Raw genomic sequence first — 13,510 nt, forward strand, 5'->3', positions numbered from 1 at the left:
TGTCTACCATGCAGTTGTGCACTCTAATTTGTGCATATGGCACGTGGACCCTGTTGCCGGATGCCCCAGATATCAGCAAAAGGAAGTAGAAAGACAGGAGTAACTAGTTACACATAAATATATTTTTGACAGAGAGATACTCCCTCTGTAAAGAAATAGACAAATCTTTTATATCACAACTTCATACATAAGAAAAATCAAGGGGAATATATATAACATATATAATTATAAAAAATAGAGTTGTTTTTAACACAGTATAGACGAGTTGGTGATGATGGTGTGCCTCCCATCCTGCAATATAGGCCGTCCGATTTATATCTGTCAGATAGGAAGGAAACTATGGCAATTTTGCAAAAAGGTACCCACACACCTCTGCACATTTGCAAATAAGGCCTTCCCTCGTTCATCCTTTTCTCTCACAAGATAAAATACTCATACAAATGCATCTTGATGTTAAGTGCAACGCACGGGCATGGGTTCAGCTTTTTTTTGGAGGTTTTTTAGGGGTTTTTATTTTTTTTCTTGAGGGGTCATATGGGGGTTCAGCTGAGAATATAATACTTAGACAGGCTCACGGTTCTGGACTTTGGGCCGCAGGCCCACCCTGCATGTTTGGGGCCCATCTGTTCTACCTCAGCACTTTTCATATTGCAAGCGATCGGTACGGCGCTGGTTTTAGATGCTGTCGCAAGGCGAATACACAAAATTGAATAAAGCATGACAACTGTTGGAATGAAATCGAACACCAGTTCCTAACCAGCAATGAGAGTTGCAATTCTATCAACGATATACCATGTGATAAATAATACTGTCGTACTACTTATACACGCAGGACACTTGTTTCACCATGTCTTGGAGGATAGATCAGTTCGGCAGTTGCGTGCTGTTACTAAAGAATTTCAAAGTTGATTTGGACCAGCTCTCCTTGCCGAGAAAGTTCGATTTTGACATCATCCCCTACCGCAAGATATGATTTAGATTTGAACCTTGACCATCCTTTAGCATCAATCATCATGCGACCATCCTTTGTACTTACGGTATATTGAGCAGGTTCATTCACACCAAGGTTGCGCATGGTAAGAGAAACTTGGCCGCGGTCGCCCGGTTTGTTGAACGACTCCCTCGTTGCTCTAGGAATTCTCTGTTTGTAAACAAGAAGACATACCCAAACAGTTAGATCAACACAGTGAATCGTGTGAAACAACATGGAAAGAAAAAAGAATGAAGCACTTGGGCGGCCAATGCTTACCAAGAAGGTGGACATGTCGGTTTTTGTAAGGACTTTGGTATATGAAGTGCGAACTGTAGCCCAGTCTGTTGCCGGTGCACCTGCTCGTTCGGTTGCCACTGCACGGGCCGGAGCAGATGCAAGTGCAAGTGTTGGTGCACGTGCCAAAGCTACTGCTGCTACCGGAGATGGTGCTCCTTGTAGAGCTGGTGCCGGTGTCGATGCCCGATCCTCCAGTAGATCAGCCTGATCCGCTGACGCGGTCGGTGCCCAATCCTCAGCTGGATAAGACTGAGCTGCTGCCGCTGTTAGTGCTAGAGAAACTGCCGGTGGTCGATCCATTGCTAAAGGTGGTACCGATGTGCGAGACAATGGTGATCATGTCTGGTCTGCTATGATCAGCTTTCTAAATTGACTAGGCTTTGTGACCGTGATCCAGTTTTTTTCTTCATTTCTTTTAAAAACGAGAAGGACTAATTGTGGTGTTTTTGTTAAACCAAACTACAGTTCATCATAGGGATTCAACTTGTACTCAGACAATAGACTGATCCAATTTTTTCCAGTAATATATGTAATGGACAGTGCCTTCGTTACTGACACGACATAAGAAGTGAAACCTGCAAAAAGAGCCATCGTAGAGCAAACCAAATGGTTTATTCTGTGACGAATGTCACATGGCAAAACCTACATCGTAAAATTGCAGGAAAATAAAGAAAACATGACATTAAATCAATAAGATTTAGACAGTAAATCAATAATATTTACTTGATGTGACACGAGTGAATCCTTACCAGGAAATCACTATGTTGAAGTACTAAACAGAAGATTGATCGTCCAACTACGGGTGGCATGCAGGTCCCCCGCCTACTCCCACAAGCAGGATAGTCCAAAGGTCGTGAAAAATCATATGGACCGAACATCCATGGGACTGGAAATCCTGGTGGGTGTGATAAACCCTACAATGCATACAGATATTGGAGTGTAACGATAATTGATAAACCATCCTCACAAAAAAGATGATTTGGATACTTCAAAATATACAAACTAAATTGAGTGGACACACATTAACATAGACCGTTCTCAGGACTGACCACACACCAAAAGCGGCAGTACTAATTAACCTGATGATGAAGATAGGCCGCATCAGATTTGTTGGGAAGCTTTACAAGAACCACACCCTTCGTAATCGAAGGCACAACCAGGAAATTGTTGTGATCAAGTACAACCTGGAGAACACGCCTGACAACAATGCTACAGGAAAACACTAGTTCAGGACACGTGGCGACAAGTACATAGCAGCTGGATAGTTTAGTAGTAGAACTCATCCTCAGGTCTTCCAGTTCACACGGCATGACTTTGATAACTTCATCTCCACCACGGACCTGGTTCTAATTCAAACAGAAACCATAATTTATTACTACCTCCGTTCAGAAATATAAGATGATTTTGGATATCATACTCCATATATGACTACATATACGCACAGAAATGAGTGAACAAAGACACTAGAACATGTCTTCAAAGGCATGAGAGTAGAAGGATTACTTGAAATATCCAAAACACAAGTTACTAAGGCAAATATACCCTCTTCAAAGGTAGCATTGATGTTCATAAAGTACTCCCTTCATCCCAAAATTCTTGTCTTAGATTTGTCTAGATACGGATGTATCAAGTCACATTTTAGTATTAGATACATCCGTATCTAGACAAATCTAAGACAAGAAATTTGGGACAGAGGGAGTAGTTGAAAGTAATCTATAAGAAATCAGTGTCAACCTCTCGCATGTTTTGGTCAAAAGAGGAATTTATAACTGTCATTTGGCATACAAAAATCACATGGAAGATCACCCAGAAAGTTGTACTACTAGTACTAGTACTGCGTGTTACATGAAAAAACACGATCAAGATCAAGAAAAAGATCGTCAAGAAGAGATATTACCTAGACTTGCTTAATGAGTGATCCCGAAGAGGGGGCTTGGACAGGGCGATGGCTTTGAGCTTGTCTGCGGTAGTCTCGGCGGGGTGCTTGCGCTTCTTCGTACCATGAGCCTCGATGGTTTTTACCAGAGCCATAAATATCACGTCGGCCGGTGCTCCAGCGTCCATCCAAGAGAGGAAGCTGAGAGAGAAGAGTGAAATGAGGAACAAGATGAGGGAGAAGCGAAGCGAGTGGGGGTTTTCTTCAAGAGAGGGAGCTGAGAGAGAAGAGTGAAATGATGGTTGCTTCGTCCATCCAACTTACTGTTGGAAAGGAGGGCGTTTTGTGATTTGATGGCTCATTGGGCATTACTGCGGCGCTTCGATCGGGGTAGTCTACCGTCACTCTACTACGGAGTAATTTAGTGCATGGCTGGTGGACCCCGATGCTGGCTGTCCCACACGTCGGCAAAAGTGAGTAATTTAGTGCATGGCTGGAGGAGGATCCGCACGATAGAGCATGTCCACTATTTTTCTAAAGAAAAAATGAGTACAGCAAGCGTTTCCACTCATATGACGGAGGAGTGCGAAACACGGCAGCCACTTGAACATACACAGTGCTCCTACTACTAGGCATGTGCAGTGGTTCATATGCAGTACTACATAATCTTGTTGCTAGTGTAGTAAGATATGACAATAACAAATGATGTTGTGCGCATGTCAACTATATGAACAGTAATGTAGTAACATAGTACCGCTTTTTCGACTGTCCGGTCGAGAATGAATGGTGAGATCAATGGTAACAGAACTAGGTCTATGGCGCACAGAGAGTACGATGCTACAGTACTCCACGAAACATGAACCATATGAAGCACGAATAGTGTTAGGCGGGGTGTATGAAGGGTGCACGGGATGGGAGCAAAAGTTCCTTCTCGACCCACTTTTGGGTGTTTGGCAGAGGGCATGAAGGGTGCATGAGTCCACACTAGTAGGTTAACACAAATACATGAAGAGGAAACAACTTTATTGAGATTGGAATGCAACCAAACACACCCACACGCTTTGTGCTACAGTGACTGATCTGCACTATCTGAGTTTGATCCAACGATCATGTTGCGCTGAGACATGGACATGCCCATGCAGAGGGTGCCTAAACACCACCTTAGTCCCTCTGCTTCTCGAGGCGCATGCCGTTGGTGATTGATGTCTACTACAAAACCTTCTTCTTGTAGACATTGTTGGGCCTCCAAATGCAGAGGTTTGTAGGACAGTAGCAAATTTCCCTCAAGTGGATGACCTAAGGTTTATCAATCCGTGGGAGGCATAGGATGAAGATGGTCTCTCTCAAACAACCCTGCAACCAAATAACAAAGAGTCTCTTGTGTCCCCAACACACCCAATACAATGGTAAATTGTATAGGTGCACTAGTTCGGCGAAGAGATGGTGATACAAGTGCAATATGGATGGTAGATATAGGTTTTTGTAATCTGAAATTATAAAAACAGCAAGGTAACTAATGATAAAACTGATCGTAAATGGTATTGCAATGCTAGGAAACAAGGCCTAAGGTTCATACTTTCACTAGTGCAAGTTCTCTCAACAATAATAACATAACTGGATCATATAACTATCCCTCAACATGCAACAAAGAGTCACTCCAAAGTCACTAATAGCGGAGAACAAACAAAGAGATTATGGTAGGGTACGAAACCACCTCAAAGTTATCCTTTCTAATCGATCTATTCAAGAGTCCGTAGTAAAATAACACGAAGCTATTCTTTCCGTTCGATCTATCATAGAGTTCATACTAGAATAACACCTTAAGACACAAATCAACCAAAACCCTAATATCACCTAGATACTCCAATGTCACCTCAAGTATCCGTGGGCATGATTATACGATATGCATCACACAATCTCAGATTCATCTATTCAACCAACACAAAGTACTTCAAGAGTGCCCCAAAGTTTCTACTAGAGAATCAAGACGAAAACGTGTGCAAAGCCCTATGCATAAGTTCACTGAACCCTCAAGTTGATCACCAAAACATACATCAAGTAGATCACGTGAATATCCCATTGTCACCACAGATAAGCACGGCAAGACATACATCAAGTGTTCTCAAATCCTTAAAGACTCAATCCGATAAGATAACTTCAAAGGGAAAACTCAATCCATTACAAGAGAGTAGAGGGGGAGAAACATCATAAGATCCAACTATATTAGCAAAGCTCAGGATACATCAAGATCATATCACCTCAAGAACACAAGAGAGAGAGAGAGAGAGATCAAACACATAGCTACTGGTACATACCCTCAGCACCGAGGGTGAACTACTCCCTCCTCATCATGGAGAGCGCCAAGATGATGAAGATGGCCACCGGTGAGGGATCCTCCCTCCGGCAGGGTGCCGGAATAGGGTCCCGATTGGTTTTTGGTGGCTACATAGGCTTGCGGCGGCGGAACTCCCGATCTTGGTTATTTTCTGCAGGTTTCAGTATTTATAGGAATTTTTGGCGTAGGTCTCACGTCATGGGGGTTTCTGGGCTGTCCACGAGGCAGCCCCCCCGCTAGGGCGCGCCCTCCACCCTCGTGGGCAGCCCGGTACTCTTCTGGCCCAACTCTTGCACTCCTGGGGCTTCTTTTGGAAAATAAAAATTGATCAAAAAAAGGCACGACAATTGGACTCCGTTTGGTATTCCTTTTCTGTAGAACTCAAAGACAAGGAAAAAACAGAAACTGGCACTGGGCTCTAGGTTAATAGGTTAGTCCCAAAAATCATATAAGATAGCATATAAATGCATATAAAACATCCTAGATGGATAATATAATAGCATGAATACTTCATAAATTATAGATACGTTGGAGACGTATCAGTGATGCAGGGTGCAACCGCCCGCAGAGCCTGCTCCCGATCGACGGGAGCCAGCTCATCAAAGACGGCATCCAATGGCATGAATGGATTCCGGTGACGGAGCCCTGAAAGGATTCGCTCGGCAATGGCGATGGCATCCCGCAACCCCTCCTTGTCCAGTTCCGCCCCCACCATCGTGCGGAGATGGCTCAGCTCCTCGGAGATATAGGTGAAGAAGGAGACCAAGTCAGGAAGTTGCAGCTCGTTGAAGTCAACCGGGTGGTCGAACGGGTTTAGCCCAACGGTCGACATGGTCGCGCTGGCACGACGGTAGGCATCGCGCAGCCGCAACACGTGCGTGGCAACTTGGTTCACCGGGTGGCTGAGGCGATCCAGGACCTCGTCACGATCGGCCCGCTCACGCTCCAGCCGGCTCCCCTGACGGCCTATTGTATCTCCCGCTTTCTATAGCAACACCGCCGACGCCTCGAGCATCTTTGTGGTGGACGCTTGCCGCTTTTGAAGCTCCATGAACTCCCGCACATAACAGAGGAGCATGGCACTCCTCTCCTCCTTGAGCTCACGCAGCTCCATGTCCTTGGCCCTGAGCTCCGCATCCTTGGCCTGGAGCTCCTGTGTCAGGCGCCTCACCTCGGTATGTGTGATCTGTTGTGCCACCATGGCACCAGGTAGAAGCAATGGAGACAGGAAGCAAAGGGGAGGAAACGACTGAAAGGCAATGCAATCTACGGGAAGGCAGAGGGAGCCAGCCGAGGAGCGGGGAATCTTTTGGTTTTCACCATCGTAAAACACCAGTCGATGACTTCTCACATCGGGGAGCAGTGAGTTTTACAGGCGGAGTCATCGTGACTAATTTCTGTCGCGCCTGCTCCCGTCAATCAAAAAATTAAAAATCCTGTCGCGCCTACTCCCGTCAATCAAAAAAATGAAAATGCCGCTGCACCCAAACACCAGAGCAACGTCGTGGTGGATATTTAAATTTACCTACCGACAAGTAGATAAAAAAAGGGGCGAAAAAACAAATGTGGCAGTGGCCTAGCTAATCGGTCGAACTAGCCCAACTAGCTAGCCACCGTGCTTCACTGATGTACTCGGCGGGAAAGGTGGTCTTTCGTGATTTGACGACTCATTTACTTGCTTCGATGCTATGACCAAGGAGGACCCAGAAAATGCGCGGTAGGGCGTCCCACGTCAGGAAGAATATATGCGTGCACCACCCGGGAGGACCCCGAAACCGCGTGGTACGTACGGTGTGCCCCGTCTCGACACGGAGGAAAAATGTGCGTATAAAAATATACTATATCAGAGGTAGTACCGATGGTTCGACCTCGGGACCCAGCCAGTCGGTCGAAAACACCCCACTAGCCACATAGCTTCATCATGCTAACGTGGCATGGAGGATAGGTGTGGTTAGCTCCGTCTCGACCAGCCACAATTTCTCTTGTTCTAGGCAATTCTTTTATTTTCCAATCATTTTTTAGTTGTAATAACACCACAGCAAGCTAGCCCCGCTCTTCGTGTGTGCACGTGAAAAGGTTAGACGATGGAGAGGAGAGAGAGATCGCAGACCTGGGACCCACCAGTAAGTGAGTCAACAGTCATGCACGTGTTCACGAGGCACTCCCTCTACTCTACTCAACGTAATACTGTATAAAGTCAAGTTATGGGACAAAGCCAACAACCGCTGTTCTTTTGGGCGCTGCTATTGTGCGTGCACGCGTGCCAACGCGCGCTTTTTGACTGGCCAGGATCTCCCCGATTTGGAAAATCTACACCAGGTTACGTACAGGATTAGGGGAAGGGTTATGGTAATTAGTGTGGGCCCCACACCCCCCTGAAAATCAGGGGATAGATTATATGGAGATTAATAGGTGGGTTATGCACGTATTGGCAAATCTTTGTGATCATGTGGTGGGCCCAGCAAGATACCAGGAAAGTTGTCGCAGGACTCTTCGTTCCAATTGATTCGATCGCTTTAACAAGCGAATGCGAAGGAGCTTTTCCGTTTTGTTTCAGGCTATCGACTTACGCTTTGTAGTCCAGGTTGCCAGTTCGAATGTTGTCTTTCAAATTTGTTAGTTTTAGGTCCAAATTTGATTAATGACAAGTGGGACCCCCGTGTGTTGTTCCAATATTTCAGTGTAGGATGGTTTTTTTAGCAAACACTTTGCGCGGTTAGACAAGTAATGGCATGAGTTACACATATTTGGCAAGTTTACGAACAAAAATGACAGCAGCATAGAATATCACATCCACCCCACAGCTTAGATTCTATGGTGATGCGAGTTTTTACACCATTGGAAGTGAGATCCAATGGCTTGGGAGTTGTCTTTGTAATTATGCACAATTTCCAAATTCTCCAAAGTTTTTTTTGCAAATAAAACATTCAGGCCTTGTGTGTGCCGCTGCATCTTTGATCCAACGGCTCCCCATTGCTCATATTAGGTGCTCCCCATAGCTTAATTACCCGCTACGGTGATATGAGCATCTAGGTCGTATGATCAGTGATCAGATGGCACATGCGTAGTACTTGTACTTTCTGCGCAATTCCCAAACTCTCTCAGCCGTATATTGGCAAAACATTCAAACCTCCTACCATGGGCCGTTAGATCTCCATGAACTCGTATCACCATATAATATATGGTGCGGGTGAGAGAGTCCTGGATTAAGGGGTCCTTGGGCAGCCGGACTATATACTTTGGCCGGACTGTTGGACTATGAAGATACAAGATAGAAGACTTCGTCCCATGTCCGGATGGGACTCTCGTTTGCGTGGAAGGCAAGCTTGGCGATTCGGATATGAGATTTCCTTCCCTGTAAACCGACTCTGTGTAACCCTAGCCCCCTCCAATGTCTATATAAACCGGAGGGTTTAGTCCGTAGGACAAGGACAACAATCATAATCATAGGCTAGCTTCTAGGGTTAGCCTAATCGATCTCGTGGTAGATCAACTCTTGTAATACTCATATCATCAAGATCAATCAAGCAGGAAGTAGGGTATTACCTCCATAGAGAGGGCCCGAACCTAGGTAAACATCGTGTCCCCTGCCTCCTGTTACCATTAGCCTTAGAAGCACAGTTCGGGACCCCCTATCCGAGATCCGCCGGTTTTGACACCGACATTGGTACTTTCATTGAGAGTTCCACTGTGTCGTCAGCGTAAGGCTTGATGGCTCCCTCAATCATCTACAATGATGAAGTCCAGGGCAAGACTTTTCTCCCCGGACAGATCTTCGTATTTGGTGGCTTCACATTGCGGGCTAACTCGCTTGGCCATCTGGAGCAGATCGATAGCTACGCCCCTGGCCATCAGGTCAGGTTCAGAAATTTGAATTACATCGCCGACATCGACGGAGACTTGATCTTCAACGGATTCGAACCCATGACAGCTGCTCCCTGCAGCTATGATGAACATGACTTAAATATGTCATCGGACCATGCTCAGGAGACAGCGCTTGTGACTGTCCTGGCCCTAGATCCGGAACAGATTGCACCATCCGCGGACGGGGGGCTGAACCCCACCACGGAAGCCACATACTCTCCGGCGTTTGAGCCAAACACATATTCAACCTCTAGCGAGGCCTGTGCCATTGGACCCTTTGACTCGTCTCCAGATATAGGTTCAGAACCGCGTGTGTCCGCGCCCGTCGAATCTTATCGGGCGCCAATCTTGGAGTTTACCTCTACGGACTTCCTTCAACACTCGCCCTTGGGCGATGTGTTAAATTCATTAAGATCTCTCTCCTTGTCATGAGATTCTTGGCCAAACTATGTCCGGCTTGAGTGGGAAATGGATGGCAAAGAATTTCGCTGCCCACCCACCACCCACTTGATAGCCAGTGTCGATGACTTGACCGACATGCTTGACTTCGACTCCGACGACATCAACGGTATGGACGACGATGCGGGATAAGAAGAGGAACCACTGCCTACAGGGCGCTGGATAGCCACCTCGTCATACGACATTTACATGGTGGATACCCCCAAAGAAGACAATGGCAAGGACAAAAAGGACCCAGTTGAGGATAAGCCTCCTGAGAAGCAGCCGAAGCACCAACGTCAGCGGTGCCGCTCTAAACCACGCCATGGTAAAAATAGCAATACCGGCGCTGGAGATAATACCCCGGACAATGCTGAAAACAATGAAGATCCTGCAGACCCAGCCATGAAGCAGGACGAGCAGGGAGACGGCGAACATAGTCCGGGGCTGCTGTCCGATCACAGCGACGCCGAAGACACCACTTATCAACCTGTCTCCGAAGAAGAGGACAGTTCGGAAGACGACACATTCATCATCCCTGATACACAAGTGCAGCGAGAACGCCTCCAGCAGAGACTTATCGCCACTGCTAGGAGCTTGAATAAACAGAAACAACAACTTAAAGCTGCACATGATATGCTCGATGACAAATGGAACGAAGTGCTCGACACTAAGGAAAAATACGGCGGCAATCGCCAAACAAAGAGCTATCCCAAACGTAAACTGCTGCCCGAATTCAACGATGAGGCTATAATGCCCATACCGCCGAATAACCGTACGGACGACCAACAGGACCGACCACCTCGTGGTCGAGACAGAGCAGCTAATAACGCCGCACACGAATCCGCACCCCCGCTCCATAAAGAAAGGGAGGTAGTGACCCAGAACCAGCAACACGACTTACGTGAAGACTTGGATAAAAGGGTTGGCATAACAAGGTCCATTTATGGATCCTGAGGATATGTCACAACGCAGGATCGTGACCACCATAACAAACATGCCACCCGCTCTCTAGTTCGGAACAAACACCGAACACTATAACCGTCAGACTCACTCCACAGCATAACCAAATACAGGGGCGCTGCACACCCCCTATGCTTCACCGATGAGGTGCTGGATCATGAATTTCCAACATGGTTTAAACCCGTAAACATCGAGGCATACGATGGAACAATAGACCATGTGGTCTGGATAGAGGACTTTATTCTTCATATCCATATGGCATGCGGAGATGATCTCCACGCCATCAAATACATACCCCTCAAGCTCAAGGGACCAGCTCGGCACTGGCTGAAAAGCCTCCCCGAAAATTCTATCGGAAGCTGGGAGGAGCTCTAGGACGCCTTCATGGCAAATTTTCAAGGGACTTATGTCCGACCTCCGGATGCAGACAATCTCAGTCATATAACCCAACAACCCGGAGAGTCCGCCCGTAAGCTTTGGAACAGCTTTCTGACCAAGAAAAACCAAATCGTCGATTGTCCGGATGCTGAAGCTTTAGCAGCTTTCAAACACAGTATCTGGGACGAATGGCTTGCCAGACACCTCGGCCAAGAAAAGCCCAGGACACTGGCAGCCCTAACCACCCTCATGACCCGCTTTTGTGCAGGCGAGGATAGCTGGTTGGCCCGTAGCAGCACCAGCGACCCAGGCACATCCGAAATCAGGGATGGCAATAGAAAACCAGGACACAATAAAAACAACCGTTGAAACAATGAAGACAACCCAGAAAATACAGCGGTAAACGTTGGATTTAGGGGCTCCAAACCCGGTCAACGGAAAAATACATTTAAAGGCAGCCGAGAAGGTCCATCCAGCTTAGACAAAATTCTTGACAGGCTCTGCCAGATTCATGGCACCCCCGATAAGCCAGCTAACCACACCAACAGAGAATGTTGGGTCTTTAGACAGGCCAGCAAGCTCAACACTGAACACATGGGGAAGGGGTCGCTAAGAGAAGACGAGGACGAATCCCGCCAGCCGAACACAGGTGGACAGAAAAAATTCCCACCGGAGGTTAAAACAGTGAACATGATTTACCTCACTCATATCCCAAAAAGGGAGCGCAAATGCGCACTCCGAGACATATACGCTATAGAGCCCGTCATCCCCAAATTCAACGCACGGTCAAATTGTCCGATCACTTTCGATCGTAGGGATCATCCGACTAGTATCCATCATGAGGGCTCGGCCACCTTAGTGCTCAACCCGATAATCGACGGATACCACCTCACCCGAGTCCTCATGGACGGCGACAGCAGTCTTAGTCTGATATATCAGGACACTGTCCGCAAGATGGGGATAGACCCGTCAAGAATTAAGCAAAGTAGCACTACCTTTAAAGGAGTAATACCAGGCGCAGAGGCCCGCAGCAGTGGCTCCCTGACGTTGGAAGTTGTATTCAGTTCTCCCGATAACTTTTGAAGCGAAGAACTAATCTTCGATATTGCTCCGTTCCGTAGCGGTTACCATGCACTACTTGGAAGAACGGCATTCACCCGCTTCAATGCAGTCCCGCATTACGCTTATCTTAAATTTAATACGCCCGGTCCATGTGGCGTCATCACAATCAGTAGAAACACGGAGTGTTCCCTTTGTACAGAAGAATACGTCGCAGCTCTAGCAGCCGAATCATGGAGTGACCTCTGCAAAACGAGCAACTAATCGGTTTTCAAAACCGTGGACACAGTTAGACATGTTCGGCGCACACCTAGGTGTAACAGCTCAGATAAACCTGAGCTTGATTAGTGGCTATACTCCCAAAAAAACAAGAAGACTGTATATGTCTCCATGTATATGTAAAATAGGGCTTCAAAACTCCTTGTGTGGTGTGTGGGGCCGCACACATATAAAAGGTCCATAGTTCGGCTTGGCCCTATTCGGACTCCAAAAAATTATACCTTCTTGGTTCTTTAAAACAAAACAATTCTACTCACGATCACACTAGATCCTGTCACCTGGTTTTTTCATGTTTCAGGTGGCAACCACTCTTTACCCCTCAAGGACACAGGCACAATGGAGATAAAGGCGCAGACGTGCAGCAGGGCCCCGTTCTAAGGTTTCTTTTTAGATTAAGCCCCTGCATAAACCTTTTTACTATCTTTTGTTGTTTTCGTATCCTCCTGGCTCTTAAAATGACCCACAAGAATGTCAGCATTGTCGTCACGCCGAATAGACCTGTACCTTGAAATCCACAGTTTTATTACCCGGGGCTACCATTCAGCCCGGTATATTTCGTAAAGACCGAATACCTTCGGGAGTGTTCGGCGTTGCGAGTTTGGCCCTATATGCATCACCTCCAAATCATGTCTTTGGTCAAATGTTGGGTTTGCCTGGCTCCCGCGTTTTTCTACCTTACGTTCTGCACCATCGGCTAAGGAAGCACGGGGAGAACTACTGCGGTTGTGCCCTGGTTCATCCGGACGAGCACCTCAGTAGAGAAAGCCGAAAACTGGCTGTCATGATACAGTGAGAGACTGGTCAACCACTCGATGACTCAACGGAATCCTCGAGATTCCTCCGCATTACCGAAGGACCGTTTTCCAGTCACGTATGTAAACACACCGTTTTCGGATAAAATGCGAACATACCAGGGGCTATGTAGTAGCCCCACCTTCAAACTCCTATGGCTAAGTGAAAGTGTTAAAGCTTTATAGTCTGATTTCCTTGTTCGCCGCACTATCACCTCCTCAAATGGACCAAGACGTGGGATCAAGTGTGATTACGT

This window comes from Triticum aestivum, chromosome 2B (assembly GCF_018294505.1).
Source record: "Triticum aestivum cultivar Chinese Spring chromosome 2B, IWGSC CS RefSeq v2.1, whole genome shotgun sequence".
In the NCBI taxonomy this organism is placed as follows: Eukaryota; Viridiplantae; Streptophyta; class Magnoliopsida; order Poales; family Poaceae; genus Triticum; species Triticum aestivum.